The sequence below is a fragment of the Drosophila innubila genome, chromosome X (genome assembly GCF_004354385.1).
Source record: "Drosophila innubila isolate TH190305 chromosome X, UK_Dinn_1.0, whole genome shotgun sequence".
In the NCBI taxonomy this organism is placed as follows: domain Eukaryota; kingdom Metazoa; phylum Arthropoda; class Insecta; order Diptera; family Drosophilidae; genus Drosophila; species Drosophila innubila.
In genome coordinates this window covers 34,684,259-34,700,896 of record NC_047626.1, presented here as the reverse complement: position 1 = coordinate 34,700,896, position 16,638 = coordinate 34,684,259, and positions in this window count along the sequence as shown.

The window sequence follows — 16,638 nt, the reverse complement described above, 5'->3', positions numbered from 1 at the left end:
ATGGCAGATTTATGTTATAGTTGTACGATACCAACCAAGTTTGGACAGGTTGTATAAGACAATACGAGATTCTTAATATGTAAGTTTGGTACAGATAGCTTAAAAAATTAAAAAAAAAAATTTCGTATTAAAAGTTGCTTATCGACCGTTCGCATCGATCGTTCCTATGGCAGCTATATGATTTAGTGTTCCGATTTGGTTAGGATGTTATGGGTAATTAAAGATACCCAATTTAAGAGTTTGATTGAGATATCTCTAAAAACAAAAAAGGTTTTTCATACTAAAACTTGATTTTCTACCGATCGGCCCTATGGCAGCTATATGATATAGTAAACTGATTTGAACCAATTTCGTTAAGGATGCATAAGACCAACTTAAATGTATATTATATTAGTTTATTTAAGATATCTCAAAAAACAAAAAAGTTGTTCATACTAAAACCTGATTTTAGACCGACCGGTCCTATGGCAGCTATATGATATAGTGGAAAGTTTTAAACCGTTTTTGGCGAAGATGTAAAAGACAACATAAAATACACAATTTGTGAGATCGGTTGAAATATCTTAGAAAATAATAAAGTTTTCCATACTAAAGGTGGATTTTCGACCGATAGTTACTATGGCAACAATATTGAATAGTGAACCGATTTGAACCAAATTTGGTAGATATATATAACACATTACCAGATACACAACCTGTGCGATTGGTTGATATATCCCAAGAAATAACATAACTTTTCATACTAAAGATGGATATTTGACCGATCGTTCCTATGACAGCTATATGATATAGTAGTCCGACTTTAACCAAATGTGGTCAAAATGGTTAAGACAACAGCAAATTGATTTTCTGAGAGCTTGGTTAGGATATCTCAAAACACACAAACAATTTTCATACTAAAGGTCATGCCGCTCTACAAGGAAGTCATAAAAATCATCAAAAACATCCCTTGATATAAAATGTTATAAAATCGCCGTTTCTCCATAGATTTTAATAAATCATATCTTAAACGACGCTCAATTAATGCAGCTTTAGAACAATTTCTTTTAGTTTTCCTTAAATTTTAAAGTAAAATAACTTTTAAAAAAAGATTTTTTTTAATTCAAAAACTTAAAGCTCTAAAACTACTGGTTTAAGTCTTAGACTGTGTATACATGTATTGCAGATATATTTATTAGCTTTCAAGAAAAGTATTGCTTTTGAATATGCGTTTAGCATTCTCAAGTAAAAAGCAAGAAAAAAAAGGCCATTCGACCCATTCAGAACGAAAGGTGCTGATCTTATGCAGTTGTACCAAATTTTTTAAAAACTAATTTAACCCTCTACAAGGCAAAATTGAAGTAGACATTCCATCAAGTTGATATTTATTTTGTAAGTAGATATAGGTTAAATAAGCTTAAACTTTCATTTTTATAATCTTCCGTTGGTTGGAACGTTAGGTGCAAAATACTGAAGACCGTCTGTAGACGGTCTTGTCGGTTTGAGTGGAAAGAAATATGGCGACTTTTGGCGATAACTTTTGTTTTTTTTTCCTTCTAAAGTGTTCTTTTGAGTTGGTAATCACTAATTTAACTATAATTACATGCAATCGACTTAAATTTAAGTGACTATTATAAAATTGATCAATTTATAAGCACAGGTCTTTTTTATTGAGCATTTACTTTGGCCAATATAATGACTATATGCATCTTTTTCCTTGTTATCCAACCAAATTGGAAAATGATTTTCATTTTCATATCTTCATCTGATGTCAAATGAACAGCTCGTTTCCAGTGATTTCCTAGCCGGCTAAGTCATTTCATGCCATTTCCTTGAAGGAAGCAAGTGCTTTTGCTATTTTTGTAAGGAACTCAGCTTGCTTCAGCTGCTCTGCGATCGTAAATATTGAGCCGGAAGTTTTCTATGCAAGAACAAACTTGTATAATGTGTTAACATTAGTGGCATTCATGTTCACAAAATTATAGAAAAGTCACTTATAAACTAATATATTTTATAAATAAATAAATATTTTATAATAATGCGATATTCCCTTGTGATTCAACCGAACAGCCGTCTACAGAAGGTCTTCCCTTTTTCGCTTTTTAAGAATTAATTAAGTTGCATTTTTGTATTTGTTTTTTTACAAAACATAAGAAAAACATAGCAGTCCAATTCACAAATCGATAGACTTAGTCAATACCTTTTTTTTTGGCGATTGAAATTGCAATTTATTTGGTAATAATTAAATTTGGTATTTTTCACAATTTCAATGTTTAACAAAATTCTGTAAAATAAACGGTTCATCGGAAAGTAATCATCTAAATTTAGAACGTAAGAAAATCAATTCTTAATACATAATAAAAAAACTCATAAACAAATTTGTATTAGTTTTCCATTTATAATCTAATAATGGAAGACTGTCTACAGACGGTCTTACACGTTAGAGGGTTGAAGCTTGTTTTGATCTGGACTTTGAAGAACTTTCACCACACCAATCAGCTTACTCTGAAGATTTTGGGAATATGACCTGTTTATTCACACCAAATCCCAAAGTCAGGTAATAGAGACAGCTTGCATCGTTAACTAGTGCCTAAAAAAAATAAAAAAAAAAGTTGTTAACAATTACACCAAAAAGAAAATGAAATAACAAGAAAACAACGTCATACATTAAAATAAATGGCGTCAAAAAAGAGCTGGAGCTGCTTTACGGAATATAACAGCCTCTGCCGGTCACTCCAGGTAGTTTCACTGATCAATTTTCTAATCTTGAAGTGTTAACAGAAAAAATTAAAAAGATACATATTTTAAACTTTGGCGAAACACTGGAAAGAAACAAAACTAAACACAAAAACTTGCTTGTATAAAACAACGATCTACACAAATACGTAATGAACTATATTTAATGTTAATAATTACTGTAGAAGCATTGCCAATCACTGTATGTATTGCACAATATTAATATTATTCAATTTGAATTAAAGCGAATCAGTATAGCGCACTCGACAGTAAGAAAGCCTGTGCCTAGGCTCTTAGATTCAGTTCCGGACGCTAAAGATTATATTCCCTTGTAGAAATCAGTGTTACATTTTCGACTGATTTTTCCGATGACAGCCATTTGATATAATCGACCGACTTTAATCAAATTTAGTCACTATGTAAGCTGATTTTAGCCGAATTTTGACAGGATGTATAAGACCACCTTAAAGATATGGGTATTTCCACAGAAAGGTCCACCAGGACCAAAAAATTAAAAGTCATCCAAACATTTTTTTAAACTTTTTGCATTATATAGAAATATTCAAATTTAATTAAGAGTTACACGTCGTTTCTTAGATGCATTGACGGGAATTCAAGTTTAAAAGTTAAAGGTCGTGTTTTGTTCAGCTTTGTTTATTTCTAAGGCATCTTCTCTTTAAAGTTTAGCTTTCTAAAAATAATAATGTACGTGAACTCTTATCTACAAAAAATGCTGAAGAGGAAAAGAAATATCAATCAACGAAATAATTTTGATATTTTTTTTAATGATATTTCTATGAAAAAAGCTTTTAATCTCTATACATCTTCGCTGATAATCTGAAGTGCGTGAAATTTCAAGCTTAAACAGAGTTTAGAACGACAAAGTAAATATATTAAGCTATTGGGTAATAAAATAGATAATTAATTTTTTTATTCAACTTCAAAAGTTTGAATCGTCACGTAATTTTTTTGTTTTATACGGGTATTTCCATAGAAAAGTCCATCGACGCCGAAATCTTAAAATGTATCAAAAATTCAAATCATACGAAATTTTGTCTATAAACATATTTAAGTTTCTTAGTTATAAACTATTTAAATTTGTTCTCTCAAAAATTGTTTTCCAAAATGAAGAGTATGTAGTACTATAACGTTTATTTGATAAAATCAGTCTTACATTATCAAAAAACTAATCAACATGTAAAGAAAACACTATAATTTTGACTTATAAAATGCTAGAGAAATTTATGTAACGTAACGTGTCATACTAAGGTTAATTAAAATTAAGTGGAAAAAGATTTTTAAATATAAAATTTTTGCAGAGTTTTTCGTTTTTCAATCGCAACTCAAAACCAACTTCCATTTTTGAAAAGTAACGTCATAGCAAATTTTTGCATCTATCTTTTAATCGGAAAGCTCGATTGTTTTCATCTTTTTTATTAAATATAATCCAACTGAATCGCTACTCAGATACATAGCCATTTTTTTTTTTTTAATTTTTACTTTTTCCATGTTTTTTGTCAAGTTTTGCGTACGAATGCAACGTAACGTGGCTTTGGAAATGAACATATCTCAAAGACAAAAAAGTTTTTAATACTGTAACTTGAGACCAATTGGTCCTATGACGGCTATCTGCTATAGTGGTCCAATCCCAAAATAAAAACAAATTTGCTATGCGTATGCTATCCAGTAACCTACATAAGACTGTAAGGTGTTGTAGGTTCGTTCGAATTACGCCACCCAGAGGGAGCGAATTGTAGAATGGTAGAAAATAAACTTGATCCGTCTGACATTATAAGGTGTCTACATTCCAAATTTGGTACTCCTAGCTCATACCATATCTGAGATCTTTTCGTTCATAAGGAGAGAAGGACAAGAGTATATCGACTCGGCTGATGACACTAATCTAGAATATAACTACTTTATGGGGTCTGCCACGTCATCTTCTGCCTGTTACATACTTTGCACAAACCGAATATACCCGCACAGGGTATAATTAATGTTACACAGATAACACTCTTCTGCATGCTGTTAACGCTGCTCTAAGCAAATACAAATGTGCTCAAATTTTGTTTACTATTTTTAGATAGCCCCGGTAGAATCAAAACAAACAAATAGCGCGTTGTGAAGATTGATCAAACAGCTGTTTATAAAGGCGGTTATGGTTTAACCATTTATAAATTAATCTTTTTTGTATTTTGGCAACCACTGTTCGACCAGCTTAACAAATTTATAAATAGCTTTTAAGCTTTGCAAACACCAAAAAAGAAAGAGAAAGAGAGAAGTCTTTTTCTTTAGATACACTCAGCAAAAATTTTACTGACGTTTTAGAAATTTGACTTTGCTTTCAAACCGTCTTAATACTTAGTTACAAAAACAACTAAATTTAAATTTATTTATTTTCTAAAAATAAAATAAATTAGGGTGATTTTGCTTTCCAATCTCTTGTGAATATTAGGACAAAGTTTACCATTGCTAGGTAAGTATAGAATATTTTGACTTCAAACAAATTATGGTATTAAAGTTATCAAAGCACTTTTAAAATTTTTCTATTTTTGATTTGTTTGTTGAAAATACATATAACACAATGGATGGTAATCTTTTGAGCAAACATAATTTTCTCAAAACCATGAACTGGTTATAATTAAAACAAGGGGGCTCCGCCCCCTGCTCGCTTCGCTCGCGGTGAGGTGCGGCTACAGTCGAGCACGCTCGACAGTAGGATACCCTGAGCCCATGTACTCTTTTATAAAAGTTGATTGTTGCCCGTTTTCAATGGGCTCAGGGTATCAAAAATTACACACGCGAAACTATGAACAACTTTCGGTTTTCTGGTAAATCGCAAGTCGTAATCGTAATCGCTTGCAATCGATGTAGCGTGTGTCAAGAGTAGCCACAAACTACAACTTTGCTCAGCCTGCAATCTGGCAGCACCCATTTTCCTCTCTCACTCTCTCCCTCTTACGCAACAAATTCAAGCCTGCCAAAGGCTGCTGCAGTGCGCGCGAAATTGGAAATAAAAGGCAATGTCTAATTTTATGAGATTCTTACAACGATAATAAGCAGATACTTATTATATATATGTGTAAGGAATCGAAAATATTAATAATTAAAATTATTATTTTGCAGCTTTCAGTGCTCGACAAAGATGCAAGAGTAGTGCTGCAAAATGATCGCTATTTCTCTCATGCAATTTCATACATAGCTATCAGCTTCTGCTGATTTTGCCATGCAAAATACATATTTATATATTAACACAATTATATTTTAATCAAATTGTATATTTGTATATACATAAATTATACATTAACATTTTCATTACATGATATCGATAATATTTTTGCTTATCGCTTAATTCTTATTTGGTACCCAAAAAAAAATTGGTACTAATTCGTTCTGTCTTTGTGCGCGCCTTGCATACAAACGTGAACATGCTGTCTCGCTCGCACGTCTGATTTGCCATCCAAATGTAATTATTCAACTAAATCTAAATTCCGAAATAACTTCTTTATTTATGGGTCAATCGCTTTGAAATTTTCAGGGTCGTTTAATACGCATACTTCTCAACTGATTGTTCAGTTAGGGAGTGCTATGTCAAAAATTGCGCCTGTAAATCGTTTTTTTTCAATTTGTGGGCGAAGGGGGCGTGGCATCAAAAATTGGAAACAAACTTGACCTGCGTATGGTATTCACAAACCTGCATTCCAAATTTGAAGTCTCTAGCACTTACAGTCTCTGAGATCGACGCGTTCAAACAGACGGACAGACGGACAGACTGACAGACGGACAGACGGACAGACAGACGGACATAGCTCAATCGACTCGGCTGTTGATCCTGATCAAGAATATATATACTTTGGGGGGTCTACCATGCTCCCTTCTGCCTGTTACATACATTCTGCCAAACACATTATACCCTTTTTTGCCCATTTTCAATGGGCTCAGGGTATAAAAAGTCTTTTAATTAATTAATTATTGGACATTTCAAATATTATGAAAATAGATTGAGGCTGAGAACAGATAAATCGAGCAATAAATATCTTTAGATTCGATTGCTGTGGATCTCATTTTTTAAATAATCATGTCTGACATATCAAAGAGACGAAATTTGCGTTAATTGAACTTTGGAAATTAACCAGAAGGTAAGGAAAGTTAAGTATAACCCAAAACTCTGAAAAGCTCTAAAAACCAAATTAATGATCATCACAACAATTTATTACGTTGCAGACATGGTGGAATTAGCATAAAACATATACGTCATCTATTAACTTAAATTTTAGTATTCATGTGCTTAATATTTTCTAATTAATCCATAAAATCCCAATTAAATGTAGGGCAACTGGCATGACATAGATAATTCTGTATAAGAGACCAATTAAATCGAACATCTGAATATTTAAATTTGAGTACCACCTTGTGTCTTTTGCTCAAAATCTATGAACCCGAGACAACAACCTCGATATTTTCGTCCCAAAAAAATTAAAAAAAAAAAACACTTTTTTTCGAAAGCGTTGCTAGAGTTTTTAAACTCTGGCACGTATGATATACACTTAAGTCAGGATTTGGCATAGAATTTTGAATTCTTTTGGAAAATAAAGCCGGAACTTATTAATGTAAATTTGACCTGCGCTTTTGACAAACTTAAAAGCATTTTATAGTCTTTAGGTACACGGCCTAATAATATTATTTTAGCGTGTTAATATTATTAATAATAATGTATTGATTATTTGAGTAAATTAAAAATAAATTTTTATCATCTTTGTAGGTTAGATACAATGAAATCGTTTTTAACACTTGGAATTTCTAGTCTATAAAATATAAGAGAATTTATGTTGTATGAAACTGTGGGACTTTATACTATACATTAAGTTTTATTATGAATAAGACATTCAATATTATGTTAACAATCGTGCTCTTTTATGTTTACTTCGCTGATTGGGAGTGTATTGTAAAACCGATACGAATCAAATTGTTTACCAGCCTCTGTTTCACCCAAGCTTAACATACTTATACGTCAATATCAGTCAAGTAGCGCAAGTCGAAACACCAACGATAAAGAAATAAACTTGTCTATGTCTTAGTTTATTTCGGCCACAAAGATACAAAACTTAAGGCTGTTATAAGCTTTACTTTCACTTGTACAAACACAAAGAAAGCTGGCTAAGAACACAAGACACTAGCTTGTCATGCCATCAAGCTCTTTTCACAGAAGTCTCTGCAGCAGCGAGGGTCATTAACAGCCAAGATATGGAGCCGACTAGACGATATAACCGACGCTTGGAAACAGTTAACAGCGAAGCTGGGTTCAGTAGCATGTCAGGGGGCAAGCCAAGCAGTCCAAGCTTTTAAATCCGATTCTCGTTTCGTGCTTATATCGCTCTTGCTATCTCTGTCTCTCTCTTTCTCCGTCTATAATATTTGGTTTATCACTGCGGACGACAGTTCGCGCTAGTGACGAAAGCAGCACGAAGGGTGCGAAAGGCGACCAGCAATATATACAGCTAGTTTGGAAAATTTGCTATGACTGTCCGATCAGATCGAGGTATATACCGATCAAAAGTTTTAGTCCTAACTTGCAAATTGGCGTACTAAAACTTTTGCTAACTCACCTGGTTCATGAGATAAGGGGGTGTAAGTGGGAGGGCAAAAATTTCAATGATTGCAGCTTTTGGTTAAATTTTTTATATTTTTTTTTTATTCTTCTTAAAAATACGCGTCGATTGATGCCTCGATCACCCAAATCCGATAACTGGTTCAAAAGATAAAAAAATTTGAAATTTTTAGTGGCTTCTTAAAATGAAATGAAAAGTCAATATGTTTGTGTTTGTCCGTTTGCATCAAAGCGCTAAAGAAGCTTAGATGTAATGATGGGGATCTATTCCATTTCGAAAATCTAGAAATGTTTGTTCTACGACTTTTGGAAAAAACTGCTAGTTTAGCGGGAAAACGCTAAGTCCCGCTAAAACTAAAACCTCAACAGTTTCTACAGCTACAGGTATGTTCTATATATCATTGGAAAGGTGTGTTTGAGGGCTATAAGGTAAATCTTTCAACTTTTTTTCTAAAGTATTCAGGTGACATTTTACAGGTAAATTAAAGTTGTTTAGCTTACATTTTGGCGACTTTTGGCTAAACGGCTCTATCGATTTTTAATAAACTTTAGTATATTGTAGTTTGCGTGTTTTGGTAAATGACACATAAATTTTGGCTGAGGGGTTTGGCAGATATTACACGTATACACATTTTTCTATCGGTAGAAAATCACGTTTTAGTACGAAAAACTTTTTGATTTTATGAGATATCTCAAACAAACTAATACAATATGTATTTAACTTGGATTTATATATCCTGACCAAAGTTGGTTCAAATCGGACCACTAAATCGTAAAGCTGTCATAGGACCGATCGGGTCAAAATTAGGTTTAATTATGAAAAACTTTTTTGTTTAATGAAATGTTTTAACCAAATTGATAGAATATGTATTTAAGTTAGTTGTACTATATCATATAGCTGTCATAGGACCGCTCGGTATAATATTAAGTCTTAGTATGAAAACCCTTTTTGTTTTACGTGATATCGTAACCAAACTAATATAATATGCATTTAAGTTAGACTTATAGATCCTGACCAAAGTTGGTTCTAATCGAATCACTATATCATATAGCTGTTATAGGACCGATCGGGCGAAATCAAGTCTTAGTATGAAAAACTTTTTTTTTCATAGTCAGTGAAGGGTCTCCGATAGTAGAGTATGCTCGACTGTAGCAACGTAAGCGGGGCGGAGCCCCAAAGTTTTCTTTATAATTAAAAAAAGAAATTCAACAATTAAATTTATACATTTTACTATCTGCCTGAATTAATGATAAATTTATAATGTCAAAAGCAACTGCAAAAATTTCTGATATCCCACAAAAAAAACCTCTATACGAGGTAAAAGTCTAGTGACGAAAGCAATTTCTAGCCCCAAAATTTCTGATATCCAATTTTGTGACGAACAAAATTCAGTTTAATCTAAAATTTTTTCCCTCCCACTTACACCCCCGTATCTCATGACCGAGGTGAATTAGAAAAAGTTTTAGTATGCCATTTTGTAAGTTAGGACTAAACCTTTCGATCGGTACATAACTCGATCTGATCGGACAGTCGTCGCAGATTTTCGAACTTAGCTGTATATATTGTTAGTCGCCTTTCGCACCTTTCGTGCTGCTTTCGTCACTAGCGCGAACTGCCGTCCGCAGTGATTCAAGTAGGAAGAATATGCAAAGCAACATAAAAGTTATGTGTGTATTTTTCTATTTTATTATTAAAAATTAATAATTTATATAATTTTAAGCGACAGATTGTTTCAGTTTTAGCTAATATTCTTTCAATTTTTTCCTGGTTGAAAAACTTCAGACGTATTTGTTTTGTTTTTAAATGAATAACTGCCTTTTTTAGCTTGTCAGGTGTAAAATGTTTGACATTTCCATATTTTCGCAGTCACCCGAGCTAAAAGCTGGCAGTGCTATCTGTGTTATCCGTTCTCGGAACAAATCAGCTAAAACGCTGGCTCAATTTTATCTAGCTAATTTAGCAACTGTTTTTAGACCCCGTACTTAAAAAAAGTACAGGGGTATATTAAGTTTGTTTTAAAAAAAATGTGCGTAACAGGCAGAAGGAGGCGTGGCAGACCCCATAAAGTATATATATTTTTGATCAGCATCAATAGTCGAGTCGATATAGCAATGTCCGTCTGTCCTGACGTCTGTATGAATACCTAGATCACAGAAACTTTAAGAGCTAGAGACGCCAAACTTGGTATGTAGGTTCCTCTATATTGCAAGCATATCAAGTTTGTTTCAGAATTCGGCCACGCCCCCTTTACCGCCCAGAAATCGACATAGAATATTTCATATCCAAATTATAAAAACAATTTAAAGCTAGAGACACCAAACTTGGTATGTAGGTTCCTCTATATTGCGATCAGATCAAGCTTGTTTCGATCGGACCACTATATCATATAGCGCCCATAGGAACAATCGGGCGAAAATCAAGTCTTTGTCTTTTTGTTTTTTGAGATATCATAACCAAACTTATAGAATATGCATTTAAGTTAGTCTTATACATCATTACCGAAGTTGGTTGAAATTGGACCACTATATCATATAGCTGTCATAGGACCGATCGGGCGAAAGTCAAGTCTTAGCATGAAAATCTTTTATGTTCTATGAGACATCGTAAATGTTCAAAAACATGAAATTTGAACGTTAATTTATGCCCTTTCCCATGCCACGCCTTCATTTATTTTTAGGTCCAAATTTTCTTTAAAGTGTTAAGAATATATATTTCAAATTTTAGACCGATATCTCACCGTGTTCAAAAGTTACAGATTTATGCCAACTAATTTCTTGAAATATGTCATAGTGAGTCGTAGAAAATTTTCATATAAGCTGTATATATTGCTAGTCGCCTTCCGCACCCTTTGTGCTACTTCCGTCACTATCACGAACTGCTGTCAGCAATAATACAACTACTAAGCTCCATTAAAAACCGCTACGCTTAAATACTTGACATAAATTTAATCAATAAAAAAAATAACAAATTCAAGTCACAACTATCTTCCAAAATAACATCTTTACATCAACATGAAAAGAAAACACTTTAATTCTGACTTAGTTTGTTAAAAAAATAATATATATTAATTAAAGCGTACATTAACTCGCTATAAAATGCTAGAGAAATTTATGTAACGTAACGTGTCATATTAAGGTTAATTAAAATTAAGTGGAAAAAGATTTTTGATTTTTGCAGATTTTTGCAGAGTTTTTCGTTTTTCAATCGCAACTCAAAACCAACTTCCATTTTTGTAAAGTAACGTCATAGCATATTTTTTGCATCTATCTTTTAATCGGAAAGCTCGATTGTTTTCATCTTTTTTATTAAATATAATCCAACTGAATCGCTACTCAGATACATAGCCATTTTTTTTTTAATTTTTACTTTTTCCATGTTTTTTGTCAAGTTTTGCGTACGAATGCAACGTAACGTAGCTGTGGAAATGCCCATATCTCAAAAACAAAAAAGTTTTTAATACTGTAACTTGAGACCAATTGGTCCTATGACGGCTATCTGCTATAGTGGTCCAATCCCAAAATAAAAACAAATTTGCTATGCGTATGCTATCCAGTAACCTACATAACAAATTCAAAGTTTCTTTCTCTTATAGTCATAAGACTGTAAGGTGTTGTAGGTTCGTTCGAATTACGCCACCCAGAGGGAGCGAATTGTAGAATGGTAGAAAATAAACTTGATCCGTCTGACATTATAAGGTGTCTACATTCCAAATTTGGTACTCCTAGCTCTTACCATATCTGAGATCTTTTCGTTCATAAGGAGAGAAGGACAAGAGTATATCGACTCGGCTGATGACACTAATCTAGAATATAACTACTTTATGGGGTCTGCCACGTCATCTTCTGCCTGTTACATACTTTGCACAAACCGAATATACCCGCACAGGGTATAATTAATGTTACACAGATAACACTCTTCTGCATGCTGTTAACGCTGCTCAAAGCAAATACACATGTGCTCACATTTTGTTTACTATTTTTAGAAAGCCCCGGTAGAATCAAAACAAACAAATAGCGCGTTGTGAAGATTGATCAAACAGCTGTTTATAAAGGCGGTTATGGTTTAACCATTTATAAATTAATTTTTTTTGTATTTTTGCAACCACTGTTCGACCAGCTTAACAAATTTATAAATAGCTTTTAAGCTTTGCAAACACCAAAAAAGAAAGAGAAAGAGAGAAGTCTTTTTCTTTAGATACACTCAGCAAAAATTTTACTGACGTTTTAGAAATTTGACTTTGCTTTCAAACCGTGATAATACTATTTGTATATTTATTTATTTTCTAAAAAAAAAATAAAGTAGGGTGATTTTGCTTTCCAATTGCTAGGTAAGTATAGAATATTTTGACTTCAAACAAATTATGGTATTAAAATTATCAAAGCACTTTTAAAATTTTTCTATTTTTGATTTGTTTGTTGAAAATACATATAACACAATGGATGGTAATCCTTTGAGCAAACATAATTTTCTCAAAACCATGAACTGGTAATATTTAACAAAAGTCTTTTAATTAATTAATTATTGGACATTTCAAATATTATGAAAATAGATTGAGGCTGAGAACAGATAAATCGAGCAATAAATATCTTTAGATTCGATTGCTGTGGATCTCATTTTTTAAATAATCATGTCTGACATATCAAAGTGGCGAAATTTGCGTTAATTGAACTTTGGAAATTAACCAGAAGGTAAGGAAAGTTAAGTATAACCCAAAACTCTGAAAAGCTCTAAAAACCAAATTAATGATCATCACAACAATTTATTACGTTGCAGACATGGTGGAATTAGCATAAAACATATACGTCATCTATTAACTTAAATTTTAGTATTCATGTGTTAATATTTTCTAATTAATCCATAAAATCCCAATTAAATGTAGGGCAACTGGCATGACATAGATAATTCTGTATAAGAGACCAATAAAATCGAATATCTAAATATTTAAATTTGAGTACCACCTTGTGTCTTTTGCTCAAAATCTATGAAATCGAGACAACAACCTCGATATTTTCGTCCCAAAAAAGTAAAAAAAAAAACTTTTTTTCGAAAACGTTGATAGAGTTTTTAAACTCTGGCACGTATGATATACACTTTAGGCGGGATTTGGCATAGAATTTTGATTTCTTTTGGAAAATAAAGCCGGAACTTATTAAAGTAAGAACATAAAACTCTAGCTTGTCATGCCATCAAGCTCTTTTCACAGAAGTCTCTGCAGCAGCGAGGGTCATTAACAGCCAAGATATAGAGCCGACTAGACGATATAACCGACGCTTGGACATTGGTTAACAGCGAAGCTGGGTTCAGTAGCATGTCAGGGGGCAAGCCAAGCAGTCCAAGCTTTTAAATCCGATTCTCGTTTCGTGCTTATATCGCTCTTGCTATCTCTGTCTCTCTCTTTCTCCGTCTATAATATTTGGTTTATTTATGTATTATATTTTTATCAGTTTGCCATACACGCGCTTTGAAAATACGAATATTTTGCCTTATATATTTGCCAACTTACTTCTTAGAACTTCATACTGTTTTTGGAAATAATTAACACACAATAATATAATTCTATTGTGGTATCATATTTTTGGATGCTCAGGCACGTGAATTGCCGGCACAGCAGCCAACATCAGCATCGGTCTTTGTTTATGGTTGTCTCTTGCTGCTCGGCAGCATCTGTGGCTCTGGCGCGCATTTTCACAAGTGGAATATTTTGCAAAAGAGCTTTCGGTTTATGCAGGAGCAGCTTAGAACGCGCTAATCTAAACTACGGTATTGTGTTTGAATGCCGAACCATGTAAGTAGCCCATTGAAGCTAAGACACAAGATATCACTTCAACCTCGTAACATTTAGCTCCGATAAGGATCTTGGTGATGAAGTACATTTTCATTTGCAACTCGGGGACTTGAGTGGATTCCGTCGCCTGGATGCAAAAAAGAAGCTTGCGTTATTTCTACACGGCTGGAATGATCAGGGTAGCAAATATTGGGTGCAGGAATTGTTATTGAGTAAGTCAAGCTCAATGTTAATTACTCTGCAAGTCTCCAGCTTAAACATCAAATTGCAAGAAAACTAAGATTATTATAGTTAACTGAAATTAACCGATTCATTTTGAATACCGAAACCGGAACCGTATCCGAAATAAATTATTATTAAAGAACCGAAAACCGAAACGTTTGTACATTTTCCAAAAATTATTTGTTGTTTTCTGTTTATATATCATTTTGCTTTCCAAAAAAATATAACTTAAAATTTAAGTTACGTTTATCCCACCAAAATAAACTCTACACGAGGTAAAAGTCTAGTGACGATAGCATATTTCAGACCCAATATTTCTAAAATCGAATATTGTGACGAGCAACATAAAGTTTAGTATAAAAATTTTTATTAAATATATAAATTATTAAAATAAAACACGAAAATTTGCACTCTGCACTGTGCGCAAAAAGGGTGAGCTACCACGAACATAATAGTTACTTTTTGCGCACAGTGCAGAATGACAATTTTCGTGTATTTTTAATTTATATAAACTGAATTTTGCTCGTCACAAAATTGGATATCAAAACTTTTGTCACTAGACTTTTACCTCGTTTAGGGGTTTTATTTTGTGGTATATCAGAAATTTTTGCAATTGCTTTGCTTTTGACATTGTAACTTTATCATTAATGCAGGCAAACAGTAAAATATACAATTTATTTGTTGAATTTCTTTCATACAAAAAATAATTTGTTCCTTTAAGCTGAATATGGACATAAGATTTGACACTAGCGAAGGAAAAGTGCTCAATATTTATCTGTCGGCGATCGAAAGCAGTGTTGCCAAATTAATTAAAAAAAAACCCAAAATTTGAATGGTAACTCTGTTACGTCAGTTGTGTATAGCTTACCTTTTTAAAAACGCACAACTGATTAGTTTACATTGAGGGGGCATAGAGAATGGAAAATAAAGAAAGTTAAGGATATTTAGTGTGTTAACAACAAGTTCAAGTTATGTGTGTATTTTTCTTTTTTATTATTAAAAATTAATAATTTATATAATTTTGAGCGACAGATTGTTTCAGTTTTAGCTAATATTCTTTCAATTTTTTCCTGGTTGAAAAACTTCAGACGTATTTGTTTTGTTTTTAAATGAATAACTGCCTTTTTTAGCTTGTCAGGTGTAAAATGTTTGACATTTCCATATTTTCGCAGTCACCCGAGCTAAAAGCTGGCAGTGCTATCTGTGTTATCCGTTCTCGGAACAAATCAGCTAAAACGCTGGCTCAATTTTATCTAGCTAATTTAGCAACTGTTTTTAGACCCCGTACTTAAAAAAAGTACAGGGGTATATTAAGTTTGTTTTAAAAAAAATGTGCGTAACAGGCAGAAGGAGGCGTGGCAGACCCCATAAAGTATATATATTTTTGATCAGCATTAATAGTCGAGTCGATATAGCAATGTCCGTCTGTCCTGACGTCTGTATGAATACCTAGATCACAGAAACTTTAAGAGCTAGAGACGCCAAACTTGGTATGTAGGTTCCTCTATATTGCAAGCATATCAAGTTTGTTTCAGAATTCGGCCACGCCCCCTTTACCGCCCAGAAATCGACATAGAATATTTCATATCCAAATTATAAAAACAATTTAAAGCTAGAGACACCAAACTTGGTATGTAGGTTCCTCTATATTTCGATCAGATCAAGCTTGTTTCTTTGTTCGATCGGACCACTATATCATATAGCTCCCATAGGAACAATCGGGCGAAAATCAAGTCTTTGTCTTTTTGTTTTTTGAGATATCATAACCAAACTTATAGAATATGCATTTAAGTTAGTCTTATACATCCTTACCGAAGTTGGTTGAAATTGGACCACTATATCATATAGCTGTCATAGGACCGATCGGGCGAAAGTCAAGTCTTAGCATGAAAATCTTTTATGTTCTATGAGACATCGTAAATGTTCAAAAACATGAAATTTGAACGTTAATTTATGCCCTTTCCCATGCCACGCCTTCATTTATTTTTAGGTCCAAATTTTCTTTAAAGTGTTAAGAATATATATTTCAAATTTTAGACCGATATCTCACCGTGTTCAAAAGTTACAGATTTATGCCAGCTAATTTCTTGAAATATGCCATAGTGAGTCGTAGAAAATTTTCATATAAGCTGTATATATTGCTAGTCGCCTTCCGCACCCTTTGTGCTACTTCCGTCACTATCACGAACTGCTGTCAGCAATAATACAACTACTAAGCTCCATTAAAAACCGCTACGCTTAAATACTTGACATAAATTTAATCAATAAAAAAATAACAAATTCAAGTCACAACTATCTTCCAAAATA